The sequence below is a fragment of the Carya illinoinensis genome, chromosome 8 (assembly GCF_018687715.1).
Source record: "Carya illinoinensis cultivar Pawnee chromosome 8, C.illinoinensisPawnee_v1, whole genome shotgun sequence".
Classification (NCBI taxonomy): Eukaryota; Viridiplantae; Streptophyta; class Magnoliopsida; order Fagales; family Juglandaceae; genus Carya; species Carya illinoinensis.
Window position 1 is genome coordinate 37,287,089 of NC_056759.1, and position 20,173 is coordinate 37,307,261.

A 20,173-nucleotide genomic window follows, 5' to 3' on the forward strand; every position below is an offset into this window, starting at 1 on the left:
ATTAAATTGTTTATTATATCTTTTATGAGAATTTAAAAAATTTATAATAACGAGATAAGATGAAACATTTCTTATATTCGATCCAGCCTAACTTATAATGAATTTAGTAAAGAAGAAAAGAAAACAATAAAAAGACTAACTTGATTAATCAAGATATATATCTCTTATATGCTTAGACAAATAATAACTCCTTAGAATGAATTGGTTTTAAAGAAAGCTATGTCCATAACTACTTTGTCTAAATATAAATCTTACACAAAACATTTATAAATTCATATAATTTAATATGATATGTCGAATTTATTTTATAATAAAAAATACTTTACAGTATGATAGATGACCTTAGGCCATATCAGTTTATGAACTCCACTATGTAAGATTTATGTACAGAGCTAATTACATGGAGACACATCATTGATAAAAAATGATAGCCCAGGTCATTATTTATGCAGAAGAGCTGCACCCAGCTCTATTATAATGAGTGTTGTGACTAATGAGTGGTGCCTTTTATGTTGAGAAAATAATCTAACTTATAATTTTTTTTATAATTATATTATAATTTTATTTCTAATGAAAATGAGTAATACTACATATAATCGTGGAGTGTCCAAACATCGTCCAGTTGCTTTGAAAAATAGTTGAATCTATTATTAAAAAATTAATAATTTTTCATGTAGATCTTATATTTATTCACTTCTTTTTAAAATGATTGCGCCACTTGTACACTAACGATTGCAACTATCATTTCTTTTCTTGTAAACAATCATTGTTCTATGTTTGTATCTTTCACCAAAGATATGATCAAAATCTGTCCTCATATATTTATTATTTGCTAAGAAAAAGCTTTCCAATAATAGCTGACAAAGAAAGTTTATTTTCTTTTCAAAAACTATCATGTGTCAACATAATGGGTCATATGAGTTTCTGTCCAACTAGAAAATATATTATACATGCTTGAATTAACATTTAGAAATAATAGATCAGCTGTCACGATCTATTTGTGTTTGGATTAGAATGAACTAATAGCATTGATTAACATTTGTTATCGAGGAACATGAAGATTCCTTAGCATGTCCCATTACTTTTAAGATTCGTACACATAATTATTAATCGATTGATCCTTCCAAAACATTATTGTACATTGATATGTTGTTGCTTCAGACAACCTAGACAGCATGTGAAGACTTACACCATAACACGTTACCCTCAGCATAACCCTATAAATAATTATTAAAAGAGACGATTGTCTTTTATTTTTATTTGAAATCAGACTAGCAATGCTTTCATTAATGAACAGGCTCAATGATGCATTTTTTTCAGCAGATACAACGATTTCTACCACATTCTTGCTTGAGCAAGTGTGGATCAACCGAGCTTGTTGACACAAGTGAGCTTGACCCAAGTCCCAACAACTCTCGGCTTGGCTAAGTTCTATACTTCTGATCTCAGTGATTATAATTTTTATTTTTAGCAAAAAAAATTACCTTCCTCTTCTTTAAGAACAGGAAAAAGGAAATCAATCACTTGTTCTGGCGGCATGGCCATTGTTTAGTCATTAAGCTTCACCTGGTATTTGTTTGTGGATAAGTGGAAACCCAGAAACTTCAGCTTTTGATCTCTTGACATGTTTGAGAAAGTCTAAATTCTCACAAAAATTTGCTACATGTCTTATCTGATTTTATTTTTCATTTTAATGCCACTTCTCCCTAGTCTTAAAAAATGCTTGTGTTTGTTCTTAAAAAAGTCACTTCTGAAAATAGTACACTGTGCTTTCTGGTGTTTAGTTCAATTATCAGCAGAAAATAACCTTCAGATAATGGACAATAATCACCTGAGAGGTGGTAAAATACATAGGGAAGGAATAAATGGATTCTGCCCCCAAAAAATACAGAAAAGTCTAAAAAATCAATATGATTATCTTCCTCGATCGATGTGCTAACAACTACACATGCATAATCAATTTTATTTATCTGCATTCAACGTATGGTTCACTAATACACGACAAATCTGGTGGCTGCTTAGAAGCGAGGAGGTCCACCTGGTGGACCAGGGGGTCCAGGTGGTCCAGGTGGCCCACCAAACATTGGTCCACAGCAGCTCTCAAAGATGCAGCAGCAGCAAAGGAGATAGAAACTGCCAACCAAACATGAATTCTGTTAACAATACCACCCTCTTAAGTTTAGATAATCAGAGTTAGATTGTAATTAAAATCTAGTTTTCTAATGGGATCTAATTTCTAGTCCATGAGTCTATTTAAGTACTCCAACAATTGACAGATTTGATGAAAACAGAATTTTGAGAAATATGATCTCTTGAGCTGAATCTCTTTTCTCCCTTCTTCCACTGACTCGGATGGCTCTGATCCCTCTCTTGACTCTCTCTCTCTTTTTACCTTGTTCATCCTCACTTATTCTTCCTAATTCTTCTCAATCGACTTTAATTGTCATGCATCGCTTCTGATAACCGCTATCAATTCACTTCTCATTATCATTACATGATGTCTTCAAGGTGACTTGACTAGGTTCCATGTTCAGATTATTTTCTAAATACAGAAACTCTCGTGTAATTTCTACCTCATGCAAGGACATTAAAGTCTAACAAAGAAGGAAAACTTAATCTATATGATATTAGAGCATCTTATAATCAAGAGAGATATCTAACTCACCATGAAGATACAAGCCGGCATATGCCACCACAGAGAAAATCACAGCAACCGCATACCCCCGGAGGGCCGGGAGGTCCTCCCGGCGGTGGGCCCCAACCCGGCATCTGTGCTAATGTTTGTGCTTCTCTTCCAATTGGAAATTGGAGTACAAGGAACTAGGCAGAGGGTTTATATATAGAATTTCAAAGTGGGTAGCAGTAAACTTAATGGCTAAGAGGTGTGAGATTTCTAGCACCATCTTGGACTAGTAAGTACAGAAGATATCCGTTCCTTTGGATAAGCAGACTGTGAATACAATCTACTCTTCTGACTGCTCTTAACAAATTTTCAAATATTCAGCATTTGCAGATGGTTTTACTATTGATTGTGGACCCAAGACAGACATGCAGCTGTTTAATCATATGCGCGGTTTTCAACAACCACAGGACACACATCGTTCGAGGATTGGAGGGCTCCATGAAGCTGTCCTGCTAACATGTCAAACTTGTTATTTTTGCTGGTTTTAATTTTTTGGTAGGCAAGTAGGTCGGTCGGTCGGTTTCCTCTTGGCTGAATGAATGGTCGCTGTGAACACACATCGTTCGAGGATTGTTAGGTAACATGACAAAAACATGACAAACTGTTCACAAGGGAGGGGCCAGGTGGACTGTTAGAAAGGAGAAACACGTTTCTGGAAATCTTTCTTCGTTAATAAATTTGTCCATAGCAGACGGTATTTATACATGATGTAAAAGAAAAAAAAAACAATTAGGTTTGTTACAAAATAACCGTAGGGACCAATAAAAAATTCTTTTACTGTTATTAAGGCTGTAAAACAATTGGTCTAGATCAAAAAAACCGATCAGTTTGATCTGGTCTGGACCGGACTGAGAAACATGAGGTTCAGTTTCGATCCATGATTCCTTGAACCGAACTAGTTCGGTCTGGTCCACGGTTCACGATTCCTCGGACCGAAGTGGACCGGACCTACCGAATTAAAAAAAATATTTTTGTTTTATATATATATATATATATTATTTTATATAATTAATTATGTAATTTTCTTCTAACCTATTCCCATTTATAATATAAAATTTTAAATATGTAATTACAATATAATATTCTATTAATTAAGTAGTGTATATTATCAATTAACTTATAACCAATTCACCATTAACTAATTGCTAACATCTACATCTATATCTAATTAAAGTTATTAGATAAATTTTTTGTAAAATACCTAAGTTGTAAGTAAATATAAAGCAATTGGTAAATTATAAATTAACTAACCTAATACCAATTCCCCATTATGTATTATAATTTATATATAAATATAATTTATAATTTATAATATGCATTATGTATGTATATATAATTTATAATATGTATCATTGACCATAAAATTTTTTTTGATGAGTTAGTTACATAATCTACATTAATAATTTACTTAATGTTAATTTAGTAATTTAAATAAAATATTTAATTGATTCATTTAGAAAAAAAAAAGAATAAAAAAAAATTAGATTGGACCGAATGGACTGACCGAACGGGATCGGACCGAACCGACCGACTAGATGTTCAGTCCGGTCTGGTCTGGGAAAAATGATGGACTGAAAAAATGATAGACCAAATCAGACCCGACCCGACCCAACGGTTTCACCCCTAACTGTTAGTTTTCTAGAATTTGTATTTGGTTGTGTGGTGCTCTGTTGTTGAGTGGTACTCTGTTGATGTAAAACACAATGACTCTGTAATTGCCCTCCATTGCTTGTTGCAGTGTCATGTTGAATGCCTTCATTCCGTTTGTGAAAATGTGGCATAAATCATCTATTTTAATACGCCCTTGCAAGTCCAAGGGGGTATCGACCACATTGAGACTTGTCCTAAAAAGAGTGAATTTTTCTACAACTAATGACTTAGTAAGGACATCTGCAATTTGTTCTTTGGAATTGCAAAATTGAACTTGTAATGTATGGGCAGCAACTCTATCCCTCACAAAGTGATAATCGATGTCCATATGTTTTGTTTTGGAGTGATAGACCGGGTTGACAGAGAGATATGTGGCTCCAATGTTGTCACACCACAAGATTGGAGCCTTAGAAAGAGAAATACCCAGCTCTTGAAGGACTGTTTGAAGCCATATGGTCTCAGTAGCTGATGATGCAAGTGATTTGTACTCTGCTTCTGTTGATGAACGAGCAGTTGTCCGTTGTTTCCTCGAGCTCCATGAGATGAGATGATTTCCAAGGTAGATGCAGAATCCTCCAGTTGGCCGTCGATCATCTGGACATCCTCCCCAATCAGAGTCCGAATATGCTTGAAGTGTGAAAGTGGACTGATTTTTAAAGAGTAAGCCATAATTGATAGTGACTTTAAGGTATTTGAGGACCCGTTTAATAGCACTCCAGTGAAAAGTTTTCGGAGAGTGCATGAATTGGCAAATTTTATCCACTGCAAAGGAGATGTTTGGCCTGGTGAGAGAAAGATATTGTAAACCACCAACGATGCTTCGGTATGGAGTTGGGTCTTCAAAATCTGGAGAATCAGATTTTGATAACTTGAGAGAGGCTACCATTGGAGAGGAGATTGGTTTTGCATTGATCATTTGACTGCGAAGATGCAAGCTCTTGATGTATTTTCGTTGAGTGAGTAGAAGCCATGCTTTGGTGTAGTCGACTTCTAGTCCAAGAAAAAAAGAAAGTTTGCCCAAGTCTTTGACTGGAAAAGTAGAGCCTAAGTCACGAAGAAGAAGATCAATGGCTGAAGAATTTGATCCTGTGACAACTAGGTCATCCACGTAGACTAAGAGATAGAGAATGATACCACAATGCTGCAGGATGAACAAAGAAGGATCTGCCTTTGAGGCTATGAAACCATATGCAAGTAGCCATGAGCTAAGTTGTAAAAACCAAGCACGTGGTGCTTGTTTGAGACCATATAGAGCCTTGTGCAATTTGCACACATATGTGGGGTGTAGAGGATCAATAAATCCCTAAGGTTGCTGCATGTACACCTCATCAGTCAATGAATCACGCAAGAAGGCATTTTCAATATCCAGTTGGCGCAGGGCCATGATCGGGTGATAGCAATGGATAAAATAAGCCGAATAGTGGAAGGTTTTACCACTAGAGAAAATGTCTCATTGTAGTCTAAGTCATGCTGTTGATGATACCCTTTAACCACAAGACGAGCTTTTCGTCGTTGAAAAGATCCATTAGCGTTTGTTTTGATGCGAAACACCCACCTGTATCCAAGAATGTTAGCCACGGGTGTGGGGGGTACAAGGGACCAGGTGCAGTTTTGTTGAAGTGCAGCATATTCTTGTGCCATAGCCTCCCTCCATTCTGAAAGTTTTGAAGCAACTGAGTAGCTAGAAGGTTCGTCTGGTACAATTAGAGTCGTGGTGAGACGGAAGCGAAAGGAGTAGGGAATGGTTCCATCTAGTCTTGGTTTGGATGAATTTTTTGAGCACACATAATGATGGGAGAACAAGGTGGCTGTAAAATGATTGGACGAGAAGGAAGAACGAGAGTAGAGGATGAGAGTGAAGAATCAGTTGTCGGTACAATAGATGATAAGGAAGGGCTCAAGGTAGATGATGAAGGAATAGGGCGCTGAGGGTTTGGGCTTGGACCAGGCCCAAGAATAGAAGGAGATAGGCTAGGCAAAGGGATGGTATTTGACTGGGCTGGAGAAGGGAGGTGAATGGGTCAGGATTTTGAAATGGAAAGGAGGCCTTGTTAAAATTAACATCCTGAGAGATGTATAGCTGATTTGTGGCTAAGTCAAGGCATTTATATCCTTTATGCGATGCACTGTAACCCAAGAAGAGACATGAAACAGAATGAAAATTTAATTTATTTGAGAGATAAGGCCTGAGATTGGGCCAACATTCACATCCAAACACTTTCAAAAATTTATAGTCTGGTTCAGAATTATAAACTAGAAAATGTGGTGATTTATTTTTTAGAGTAGGTGAGGGAAGAAGATTAATCAAGTAAACCACAGCTTCTAAGGCATCGGCCCAATAGGAGAAGGGTAGTTAAGAATGGGCCAATAAAGCAAGCTCGGTTTCAACTATATGCCGGTGTTTTCTTTCAATGAGGCCATTTTGTTGGTGCGTGTGAAGGCATGAGAGACGATGCGTGATGCCTCATTTTTTACAAATAGGAGTTAAGGGTTTGAATTCACCTCCACCGTCCGTTTGTAAAACTAGAAGTTTGGAGTTGAAATTATTGTGAGTTTAACTTGTGTTATGAAAAAGGCTAGATGTTAGGTAGTTGATAACTTAGTTTACAATATTCCAGCTACACTGATTTGCTGTAAGTTGCCAGTTAGCATAGTGTCTAATGTTATAATATTCCAGCTATACTAATTTGGTGGTTGCATGTTCAAAAGTCCTTTGAATTCCAGTAAAGGCAAACATGTGACAATCTGTAAGGGGGGAAGGAGGGGGTGAGGTGCACACTCAAGAACACAATCATCTACACGTAGCAGCCAGGATGCACAAGGATCACCTCGGAGAAGGAATTTATGAGACGAGGCGGACCCACTTTCAAATGAATCGACTCAAGCAGTAGCAGGTGTTGGAGTACAAGAGTCCATGGGTGTCAAACAGGGTGGAGAGGGGAATAATACTACGGGTATGCATGCCATTTCTTACTCCAATACAGAAAATTGATGAAAATTAATATTTTCTTCAAGAGTTGGTACATTTATTCTTGTTATTAGTTGGTTGACTCATTCAAATTGCATCCTATTTTTTTTTTCAAGATATAGTTCCATCCATTAAGAAACGGGGTCGAGGGCCTGCGCGGGGCACACAATTTGAACACCTTTAGAAGGTGGGTAAGATTCATTTGCTTATAAAGGAGGGTCATAGAGGCCCATCGTGCGAGAATGCCTCCATCTTCATTGGTCGAGTGACATGGATCATCAAATTATATGCCAAAATGAGGCTTGCAAGCTAGAGTTCTATACCTAAGGAGGAGAAGCAAGAGTTAATTAATCGTGTTAGGGTAAAGCTTCATTACATATGCATGTAGTTTATAACTTATTGCTTTTAATGTGAGTTTGATTGGTAGATGTTTTAACCTAGATTTTCAACTTGTAGGCGGACTTTGTGTTGGATTGGACAAAAGACAGTTATCATGAAATTGTGGTAATGTATATGTCCGATAAGTACAATGCATATTACTATGAACTACACAAAGTTTAATTAAAATATGCATCGCATGAGGAGGTCCTATGTGGTGGGACATCCATGGTGGAGCAACCTGTTTGGTAGTGGCTATGTGAAAGGTGGGCCAGCGGAACATTCAAGATATATGGGTATTAGTATTTTAATAAAAACTAGTGGGAATTTAAGTTGCATTTGTTTTTGTTTATATGTACATTCGGGTGGGATTTATTTTGCTGCCTTTTTAATTCCGAGCAGTAAGATAATATTTTGGGACCTGATATAACAATAAAATGTGTAAGAGGAGAAGTCTTGAGAAACATTACAAATAGGAAAAAACTCAAGGTGAAACATACAGGCGGAAGGAAATCATTTGTTAGGATTTTGGAGAGAAGGTAAGAGCAGTTTCTAATTTATAATTCAAGTTATGGAACTGTATCTAATGAGCTATAACTGTTAATGATGTGTGGTAGTGGGAGACAGCACCAAATATGGTCGCTTTCTATAAAGAAACACACTAGTCAAGGCAGAAGGGCAAATTTATCAATGCCACAACTGAACATAATTATGTAAACTTTTCCATGTTTGATTTAATTTTTGTTGGGCTATATACTGCATTAAAATATCTACACTGATTTTCTTTCATATGATATTTAGAATCTAATGGTGGAGAAATTGCTGAGAAAGACCCCGAAGAGGACGTTGATGAAGCGGCCTTGGCTGTTTTCAAAGACATTTTAGGGTTCAGATTTGGGTACACACAAGAGATGGGGCACATGGTCATTACCGACCCCTCTCCTTCAATGACGAAGAACAAGGCATTTATGCATTTGGCCGAGGAGAATGAATGAAACAAGACTTGTGCAGAAATGTATAAGAGTAAACTAGACCAAATTATGGGTGATATGGCTGACATGAGGAGAAATTTTTCTGAGCATGAGAAAGGAATGAACTTCCAAATGTCTAAGTTGGAGGGAAATAGTGAGGCTCATAGAGAGACTTAGGGAGACACTTGGCATCTCTATTGCTGGAAATAGGCTGATTTTTTGTGGGTTTTTTTATGGATTGTATCAATCCAATGGCCATGGCAGTTTGTAGAGAGGCAAATATTTTGATGTGTAGTGTGGGAAGTTTTCCATAGGGAATCAAATTTTTGGAAGTGGAAGGGAAATGGTGGTTTCAGCTCATGAATGGGTCTGGTTTTAGGGAGTGTGTATGATCTAACTTTTGGATATGGGGAAGTAATTTCACGACAGTGTATGTATTTCCTTGAATTTTCATAAAGACTTGTGGTTATTATGAAGGGGTGATTATCTTATACTTTGTTAAAATATTTTTTGATTGATTCTCATATATTGTGGTGTAGTATGTTTTATGTGAAAACTGTTGCTAGAGTTTTAGTTTGAGGTCTGTATGTAATCTGGTTCAATGGCTCCTAAGGTGAGTCAAAGTAAACCACATACTTGGGGCTAAGTTTCAAATATGTTCACTGAAAACTGTATTTAAATGTGTCTTTAATTCCACATAAGTCACTGGTGGGATCAAGTTACTCATTAAATCTAAGTAATGCACTTGGATCAAATTGGTTGTTCCATGGTTAAGATTTAATTAGCCATTATAATGTCCCAGATTCATAGTTTGTATTAGCCTTTGATTGATTTGCTAAAGTAATGTCCTAGTAGCGGTAAGAAATGTTTTCTATTGGCTAACACAGTTAAGTACATGGTTTTTAATTTCAGGACACTATGCTCTTGTGATATTTCTGGATTAAGAGGCATAGCTGTACATATGAATGGAGATGAATTGGAGCAAACAAGAGAAGCGATGATGTGTACAGAACTAGAGTAATGTGTCTAGAATGCAAAATATGTATACATGTAGTCAAGCACATGTGCACTACTCCCCCTATTTGTTATGTAATCTGGTTCAATGGCTCCTGTATAGGATTTGTTATATTAATTACTAACCATGTAGGCTTCCCTTGGGCACTACTCCCCCTATTTGCAAACATTGATGTATATAGTCATGACCTTGATTGACTGGTACTTAAGCCAGTGGAAAGAAGTGTAAAACAATCATTTAAATTCTGTTATATATGGATGTTGAAGAAAATTATGTCGTTGGTGAATTATTCAGGTGTTGGTTTTCTTTTAAGTGAGTGGCCTTTTGTTGTATAGTTGTAATTCTTCAATTTGAGTATCTTGTGATATTTTTGTCACTTTTTTCCAGAGAATTTGAGTGACTTGATTGTAATACTTCGTGGGAAAAAATTGTAGGGAACACTCTTTTCCATCGTCAATTTTGTGGGAACAGGTTTTTTGAGAAGTGTTGGTGTGCTGGGGAAAAGGTCACTTACCGGTTTCAGTATTTCCCATAAAAGGCTAGCTAGTTTTTCCCGACGAATATAGTTCATGCAAACAACCTTTTTCCCATTAAACACCCCCCCCCCCTTTTTTTTTAACTTGATAACTATTTATCTCCATTGAACCTCTTCATGGCAAATACAATTTCACGATGAACAAAGTTCATGGGTTAAAACATATTTGGCAGGAAAATGTTTCATGCTATAAACCGCATTTTGCACAAAAATGTTTCATGGGTAAAACAGTTTTGGGACGAAAATGGTTCATGCTGTAAAACACAATTTGCACTAAATTTTTTTAGGGGAAAAACATTAAACCAAGCCACCACATTGTGTCATGGGAAATTTCCAACGAGAAATACAAGTTTTCACCACAAACCATGTCCTGGGAAGAAGTCATTTTTTCCCATGAATTATACTATTGGTGGGGAAAGTGGCTTATCTCACCAATAATATTCCATGAGCCTCCCACAGGAGAAATTGGTCAGAAAAAAATTTGTCACTAATATTTCACCTTTTCCAATCACAGTCTCTCCCGAGTAAAACATGTATTTGTTGTGTCAAAAAATATTTACTCTGTATATTCAATCATCATCATTTTACACAATCGTTTATTACAATTATATATTACTAGAATAAATCTTCTATTCTAGGCTATACAAATCAGGGTTCCTATAATCATGCTCTCATGTAAAGGAAAGAATTTCTTTCCATATATTACAACTCATGCCAACACTCCCCCTCAAGTTGATGCATACGGATCCCTTATGCACAACTTGACTAGTGAGTAGTAGAAATCTTTGCTGGACATGGCTTTGGTAAGTATATCTGCTAGCTAGTCTTCAGACTTGATGAATGGGAATCGAATTGTCTTAGTCTCTAGGTTATGTTTGATGAAATGCCGATCCACCTCCACATGTTTAGTTCTATCGTGCTGAACTGGATTATGAGAAATATCTATGGCAGCTTTATTGTCACAAAAAAGACTCATTTCGGATGTGGGAGCAAACCTAACCTCGGTTAGCAACCTTTTCAGCCAAAGAAGTTCACACAAACCCTTGGCCATCCCTCGGAATTCTACTTGTGCACTAGAGAGTGCCACCACCTTTTGTTTATTACTTCTCCATGTCACAAGGTTTCCACCAACAAATGTGAAATACCCTGAGGTTGACTTCCTATCTGTGATGTTCTCGGCCCAATCTGCGTCTGTATAGCCCTTGACTTCCAAATGATCATTCTTAAAACATGAGCCCTTTCCCTGGAGAAGACTTTGAGTATTTCAGTATCCGAATTACAGCCTCCATGTGTTCCTCACTTGGTTAACAGCCATTGAGGCTGTTAAAGCATCATGTTGTTCAAATAATATAGCTCCCAACGAACCACAACCGATTATATGTAGGGAAGTTAGACTTTGGAATGTTGTAATTAGCAGATTGGATTGAAAGATGTGCAATAGATTTTGACAACCAATGACAATTAATAGATAAATATTGGAAAAGGAACTTGCAGTGACTTGATCGTGCCATATAGTTTCCAACTTGTCCATTTTCACAATATGCATTATCTCTAAGTTCCGAAATGGTAGCTGTAAAATTAATTGGAACAAACGTTAAGAAATACCCCATCCCATGATAACAAGTACACTAACTAGTTTAACTGGATCTACAAAAAGATGTTACATTCTGACTCATTACATTAAGAAATACCGGATCCCATTATAGCAACATTAGTTTAATTAGGTCTAAAAAAATATCACGTATAATTTATTTTATCAAATCACGTCAGTTTATAAGTCTATTTTTATAATAATTCTTTATAGACCTACCATTTCACGTAAGGAAAACATGATGACCTCATTTTCATATGGAAAAATCTAGTTGCAAGCACAACTGCTTACTAATATGTGCACCAATCTAATGTGATTGGTCAAAAAATAGATTTTATTGAAAACAATGCTAATTTAAATTTTAAATATAAAGGAATCGGTATTGGTATGCAGATTAGTAAGCGACTTTGTTTGTACATAGCAAAACTCTTTTAGTATAAGTATTAAATGATTCGGTTGTTCGTGGAAATAAATACTAATTTCTTGTACTCGGCCTAAAGGTGATTTTCAGTTAATTTGAGCATGCTATAAACAAAATAACGAGATTTAAGTATTCTTTAATGAGGATGCACTATAACACTTACGGGTTTTTTTTGGAGATCGCCACAGAATAGTCACAAACGTGTGGTCTTAAATGCTATTTTGTGGTGAAATGATAGAATGATTGCAAATAAGGCATTATTTGCAGTGAAAATCTTAATATATAACTTTAATAAAAAGAATTTAAAATTCTTTTTCTTGCAGTGATGAAAATTGTAATTAAAAATATAATATATAAACACTAATTAATTAAATTTATCAAATCAAAATGATTTCATAATATTGGGATGTAAAGAGCATTCCGTTCGAAAACGTTCTACATCTTCTACGTCCTTAATGTGGAAATTACAGCTTGAGAGAGCTAATTAAATTAATCGCGTACCTCATCCACCAAGAAAAGGGGTTGTTTAATGCACATCTTAGGCGAGCTTTCTTTAACTGTTTCTCAAAAGCTCACAAGTCCGTAAGCCAATATCTCAACTTTCTCACATCCAATGACCAACAACGTTTCCAGCATTGGCATTCTGAAATATTCATTCCATGGTAAAACCACTTGAGTCTCGATAATTGTATAAGATGCAGACAAGTTAATCGAGGAAACACCAATGACCTTGCTACTGCTGCTTCTCCTCTTTCAACTACAACAATTTCCTCCATTCCGCAATCAACAATCACAATTTCCTTCAATTGCTGGAGACATGATCTAACGATAGAGGCTGGAAATAAACTTTTCAAACTCTCACATCTCCAAGAATTTACTACTTGTAAATTTTGAAACATGAAACTTATTTGGGGTTCTTTACTCCATATATGCTTTATTTTGGGTAGACCATCTAGACACAGTATTCTTAGATTAGGGAAGGCAACCTGTAAGATTAATGTCATGTATCAATCAACGACGCCAAAGATTTCTTTGCTTATAATTTGAAAACATGCAAGATCAAACAGGGGAATGAGTACGAAAATAGCACTAATTATTTGGGAACTATGGTCCATTCAAGTACTAATGTTGGCTTATAATTCGTATGCTCTTCTTTTCCTATGTTGGAATGGGTACATCTAGAAATATTCATTATTTATTTTTTGAGAAGTTCCATATTATGTTTTTCAAATTTAACTTTTATGTCCGGCCTAGAGCCACAACCTTAATTAGTAGAGGCCACAATTATAGTTTTGGGCCTCAAACTGAAGTCAACTATCGTTTCATGTGTGAGTTCGAAGCTAACTTGAAAAAGCAGTGGTTCTATACGACACTACACCTAGAGGGGGGGTGAATAGGTGTAACCCAATTTTTATGGCCTTTTGAAAATTAGTCAAACAAGCAGTTAGTAAATGAATCAAATAACACAAATAATCAACACATGATTTTGATCACGGAGTGGAAACTCATTTGAAGAACATCTTCAAAATCTAAAACCACTCCGGGTGTAAGACACCACCTCAAATCTACTATAGAAATTTTAGTTCGTTACAACTAATTTAGAGACACTCACAAAACCTTTGTAGTAGCTAAACTTGGCTTTCAACACCACGAGTGACCCACTCGATCTCTACACGCATGTAGTGTCGGAACTCCAACCTTCCTATAGCTTCCCACGAGAACCTCTCGATCTCTACATCAATAGCAGCTCCGGACTCGTCCGGCCAACAAATATGTCCACTTCAATGGACTCAAGTAAGAGTTGATTTTGAGTATGTTGTGGTGGAGAAGTGTATATCCAAGAGAGAATCAACCAAATGGGGAAGAGGTTGCTCTAAGAAGTTCTTGGAGGCCCTTAGGGTTTTTGCTCTGATTCTCCACACTTAGAACAGAAGTTAAGCTGTTCTATTTATAGTTCCCATCAAATGAGGCGCTTCAAAACCCTACATTGTAAGAGATCTGGAACATTGGCTCGAGCGAAGTATCGAGCAAAGGTCGAGCGCCACAATCTGCCTAAGTTCGCTCGAGCTTAGTGTCGAGCGAGTGTCGAGCGACACACTCTGCCTGGGTTCGCTCGAGCTCAGTGTCGAGCGAGGGTCGAGCAGTTGACTCTACCTGAGTTTGCTCGAGCTCAGTGTCGAGCGAAGGTCGAGCGGTGCAATCTGCCTAAGTTCGCTCGAGCTGCATGTCGAGCGAGGGTCGAGCGAAGTCACGTGTTCTGACCAATAACGGGCACACTTCAAGCCTTTCCGCAACAACACTTGTTACAACACTATTTTACACAGGTTTTCACAAGAATATGCCAATACGCTCATTTTTCCCTCAACATAACTAACTCATGTACCTGATCATGTAGAAGTGGCAAGCTAGGATCATGGTTGCCCTTCGAAATGGTTTCTCCGCCATCCCTCATAAATAAAGTTTTTGTGCTCAAGAAGCTCACCAACTTTGGAACGTCCTCTAGCACCAAGGTTTGGAGTCGATGAAACAAGATTATATCTCCATCTTCAATTCCCTGCCCTTCTTCTTGCATGACTATTGCACCCATGTTGTTGCATTTTCTTACCACCAATCCTTCGAGTAATGGAAGGCCCCTGACCATGGATGAAAAGAAGACATATCTTAATTTCTCACAGCTTATCACACCTTTAAAACTCTCAAGTATTTAAAGGATGTCAAGGGTAGTTTGCCATGACAAATTTCTTCCAAACGGATCATATTTTCGAGAACGAATGTCTCCAATGTAGGAAACGCGATAACCGATGTCCTCAAGTTACGGATATGCTTAAGCTGAGCACAATTTTGGATATGAAGATGCTTCAATTGTTGAAATCCTTCCCTGTCTATTTCGGGTACGACACTCTCAACACCGTTTAGCTCGTCTAAATGAAGATCTTTCGTTATCTTCAATAGCATTTTGATCCAAAACTCGGATTGAAAGCTTGAATTCAACTTGTGAAATCACTACTTGTCCCAAAAACTTAAGTTGATGGGAAGAGGTAGATTTTCTTATTTATTTTATATCTTAACACTCCCCTCACGTGTGGCCAGACTACCCCTCAATAAGTGACCCAACACGTGGAATATTTAATTAAATGGGGTACAGTGTAGAGTCAGGGTTCGAACTTAAGACCTCTACTCTGATACCATGTGAAATCACCACTTGTTCCAAAAGCTTAAACTGATGGGAAGAGGTATATTTTATTATTTATTTTATATCTTAACACCAATTAACCTCCACCCAGGTAGGAGGAGCTTCCCAATGTAGTGCAACAGGTTGTGGACTATTTCTAGCCATAGGTTTGTGGTGCATTGCCTCCCTAAACTACACCTTCCACTCAAGAGTGAAGGTAGGAAAATTCCTCACTTCCCAAACATGACCTCAGGTAGTTTGTAAAAGAAATAGACTTAACAACAAACTATATTATATCCTGTACAAACTAAAATGGTGAAAAACACAATATTGTTATAAAACTCATAATCAAAAGGCCGAGATCAAATGGTTAAATTATAATCAGAAGATTATAATTCAAACCAATACAATGTCAATCCTTTTTTTTTTTTTTGGCATTTTCTCGTACATAGAAGAGAGATTTGAAAGTAAAGAAGACATAAAACAACAAGCAACCATAATTAAACTGTTTTATTTCACTGACATTAATGGGAATGAAGGGTCCTCTGCCCCCACTGACTTCAAACCATTGGATCCACCAATTCTGCATTGACGTATATATATTAACCTTCCGAAAGTTTAATTTTTTTACATTCGAACAATAACCCAATAACGTGTGAATGAAACATTCAAACATCAAATCACAAATGTTCACATTTGAACATAAAAATAAAACGTTCAAATAAAAATATTGAATTGTCTTGAAGCAAAATAGAAGAAAATTGTCTTTGCAATCTTGGATGAGTCTAGCTGCAAATTGGTGAAGATGTCATTTGATTTATGATTTAGAAATAGAGTTGTAATTCATTGTTTTACAGTTTTATGTATCTGCATATCGCTAGTAGATAGTTGTTCTCCCTGTGTACTTGTCCAAAGTTGATAAAGATTGGTTCTTCACCATACAAGGGAGTCAATGATGCAGGTGCCCCAAAGACTTTATTCCTTGGATGAATTGAGGCTGAATGAAATTGAAGCATTGTCTCTTTTGTCTCCGGTGGATGCAACACTTGGTTTAATAGAAAAAAAACCTGCAACTTGCAGCTGCTCTGGGAGGGCTTGCTGCCTGGAATGTGCTTGGCTTTAGCCCAGAACAAGTTCTATATTTTTTTTATGAGGCTACTGTTTCTATGGACACTAGATTTAGTAATTCCGTTCTCTCTCTCTCTCTCTCTCTCTCTCTCTCTCTCTCTCTCTCTCTCTCTCTCTCTCTCCCCCCCCCCCCCGGTGAAACCCTAGCATCCTTAAAATCATTCCTTTGCCACTGGTGACTAGCAGTGGCCGTCATATGTTAATGTCACTTTCTTCTCTCGATTTTTTCTTGCCACTCAGTACGTTCCTCTCTCTCTCTCTCTCTCTCTCTCTCTCTCTCTCTCTCTCTCCCTCCCTCTATTTGTCTGTATATCACTTTCCTCTCTCATTGCCCACTTTGGCTATATCTAAGTTTTTGTAATTGTAGATATGAGTATATGTGTTTGTAGATCTAATTTTCTATGTTTGTATACCTGAGTTTCTATATTTGTAGATCTGTCTTTTTGGGTTTCTTTGTTTTTAAAATCTTTTAGTAAAAACTTAGTATTTTTTTCATGTTCTACACGTCCAAGCACCAAACATACTTAAATAAAGGTATGTTAGAATGAAGTGAGGATGGAGTTGACTATAAAAGGAGTGAAGGAAGTTCAAATGGTTCACTTTTGTTTGGAGAGCAAGAAATTTAGTTTTCCCTTTTGCTCTCAGACAATTTTGAAGATTTTCAGTATTCATTTTACAAATAAAGGTTGATTCTTTCAAAATATAGATGGTGGCTTGGTTGCCAACAATCTTTTTATCATAACTGAACCTTGGATGACATTGATTGATATGATTATGGGTATGATGCGGATGCAATCCAAGTATTTTCATTTTTCTATTTAATTTCCTTTTTCAAAATTTCTCTTCCAAGGTGCATCTTGTTTTTTTTTTTCTCCCTAACTAATGAATTCTTACATGTTTTTTCAATTAGATTATACCCAATACAAAGACCTAATCCACAATACAAAGAAAAACAAATCAACATCATTATCCAAGAAATAATTGAAAAGAAAAGGGTATAATCTAATTGAAATGGTGATAAATTATAGTCAACCTCAAGTACTTGTTTAGATCTTTGAAGTAATAGTTTGCATCAGAAGCCTTAAAAGTAATAGAAGAGGTTACAAGTACTCACTTCCCCATCAAACAACCTCAAATGCATGTTGTAATATAAGGGAAAAAGTGAACAAAGTTTATAGCAAGCAAAAGAGAAAAGATAAAAGAAACATAGTTGTGAGCCCCAACATGACCCATGAATGTGTGGTTGCATCAATAGTTAACCCCACTGTTTTTTCCCCTTCAATATATCATTGTTTTTTCCTTGTAACTTCACTATGAAGATGAAATGAGAATCAAAATCAGCTCCATGGATGAAAAAGAAGAGGAAAGAATTGAGCAAGATTCTACAGAATGTCTAAAAGAATTGTAGACATGATTATTTGAAAACTCTAGATATTCTTTGGCAACAATCATCACTCAATGATGTTGTAGAATTTTCTAAATCTGCTCCATGTTACTAAGCTAAACGTGTCTTGGAACAAATGTGAGAGTATTACCCGCCAAACATTTACCCCCCATATGGTAAAGATGGAAAGTCTTCCATGCTCTATATATGACAGACCGTTCTTAAAACTTTTCAAAGTTCAGTTCAAGAGTTGTCATTCTGCCTTCTCCAATATCCAATAAAACCTCACTCTTTGTTAATAGAGTCCCAACACATAAATTGGGAGCACTTGTACTAGCAAGGATATTTTTCAATACGTAAGAATTCATTAGGGAAAATAAATAAGAAAAGACTAGATACACCTTACAGGAAGAGAAATTTTGAAAATGGAAATTAAATAGAAAAATGAAAACACTTGGATTGCATCTGCATCATACCCCATAATCATATCAATCAATGGGGTCATCCAAGGTTCAATTATGATAAATAGCTTGTTGGCAGCCAAGCCACCATCTATATTTTGAAAGGATCAGCCTTTATTTGTAAAACGAACACTAGAAATCTTCTTAAAGAACATTTGCTTTCTATTGAGAACAAAAGCGAAAACTAAATTTCTTTCTCTCCAAGCAAAAACAAACCATTTGTACTTCCTTCGCTCCTTTTATAGTCCACTCCATCCTCACTTCATTCTGACATATCTTTTATTTAAGGATGTTTAGTGCTTGGACGTGCATAATAGAAGAAATCATCGAATGTTTGAAAAAATACTAAGGTTTTGCTGGAACATTTTTAAAATAAAGAAACCCAAAAAGGTAGATCTACAAATACAAAAACATCTACAAACACAGAAACTCAGATTTAGACAAAGTGGGCAACGACCAACGAGAGAGGGAAGTGATATACAAACACAAAAACTCAGATCTAGCCAAAGTGGGGAATGAGAGAGGAAACTGTTATACAAACTGAGAGAGAGAGAGAGAGAGAGAGAGAGAGAGAGAGAAGTGATTTTGTTTTCTCGGGCATTTGGGGAAGGGGAATTAATCCTATGACCTCGAGTTACGATCACATTTGTCTACTTAAATTCATTTCAGTTAAAGCTAATTACGGATACCCGAGTCAATAACTGGTATCCGTAACTGGGTTTCGAGTAAATAACCGTCCAAATTCACTCAGACTTTCAGGTTCAGGACTAGACCAGAAACAAATATGCAGCCGTAGTGAGGCACGAATAATATTCCTTTTTATTAGCTACGGCCTCCAACCCCGACTGCCTAGTCCACCATTAGATTAGAAAAAACTGCATCTCTTATAAGTTCTTGATTTTGCCAAGGAAGATGACCATGGAGCATTAATTTATTTAACTTTTTATTCTCTTGCTTTTCATGCACTCATGTATTAATTGTAAAGAGATCTTTTTGAGCTCCTTCCCTCTTTTCTCTTATTTATTTTATTTTTGGCCTCCTCTCTCCTCCTAGTTATTATTATTGTTGTTACTAAAATTTTTTCTTATCATTTCTCTTTCATCCACATATTGTTTTGAAGAGAAGGAGATGCCATGTTCAAAAACTACAATGCAAATGACCTTCTTTTTTTTTTCTTTTTTCTTTTTTTTTCCAAAAAAAGACACCACCTTTGTAATTCTATCAATCCCTCTCATTTGTGCCGTGAAATACTGTGAAAAGAATACAAGAAGATTTAATATTTATATTAGTTAAATTATCTGATGCTAATTAAAGATGACCTGTTGTTGTTATCGTTGTTGTAGATGTAATCCAACATGGATGAGATTGATGTGTTTCAATATGAAAAATTCTTCTCATCAGTCACTATTCACCACTCCACACCACACACCCTATAAAAAACATCCATATACTCCATGAAAAGCACCCCTACACCCTATGAAAAAACTAGAAGTGTGTGGTGTGAAAGTAAATAGTGGCTGATGCATAGTAAATCCCTTTTAATATTTTGTTTTGGATAAATAGTTTAATTATTTAGATTATGCTGTCTCATAGGTTTATAGTTTTTCAAAAATAGTCCCAAAATCATCATATATTAAAGGAAAATAGGTATTCAAATTTCAACTAGGCACTTTAACAAACTAGCTAGGACCACAAACTGTTATAACATCCTAATTTGCTTTCTCCCAAAAACTTTAGGGTGATTGATGATTAAAAGTCTTACGTCTAAAATAAGAAAAATGAAATCATAAATCTTCTATTTGAGCTTAGCTCTTTT

The 20,173-nt window shown here is 36.2% G+C and overlaps 1 long non-coding RNA gene across 1 annotated transcript; it reads right to left on the reverse strand.

Annotated features, from left to right (window-relative positions):
- Positions 1-1,748: 1,748 nt before the first annotated feature.
- LOC122318110 lies at positions 1,749-3,033 on the reverse strand. Its single transcript, XR_006244718.1, has 2 exons — positions 2,666-3,033; positions 1,749-2,133 (listed from the first exon to the last, which is right to left on the reverse strand). It is a non-coding gene; the product is annotated as an uncharacterized LOC122318110 (long non-coding RNA).
- Positions 3,034-20,173: the final 17,140 nt, after the last annotated feature.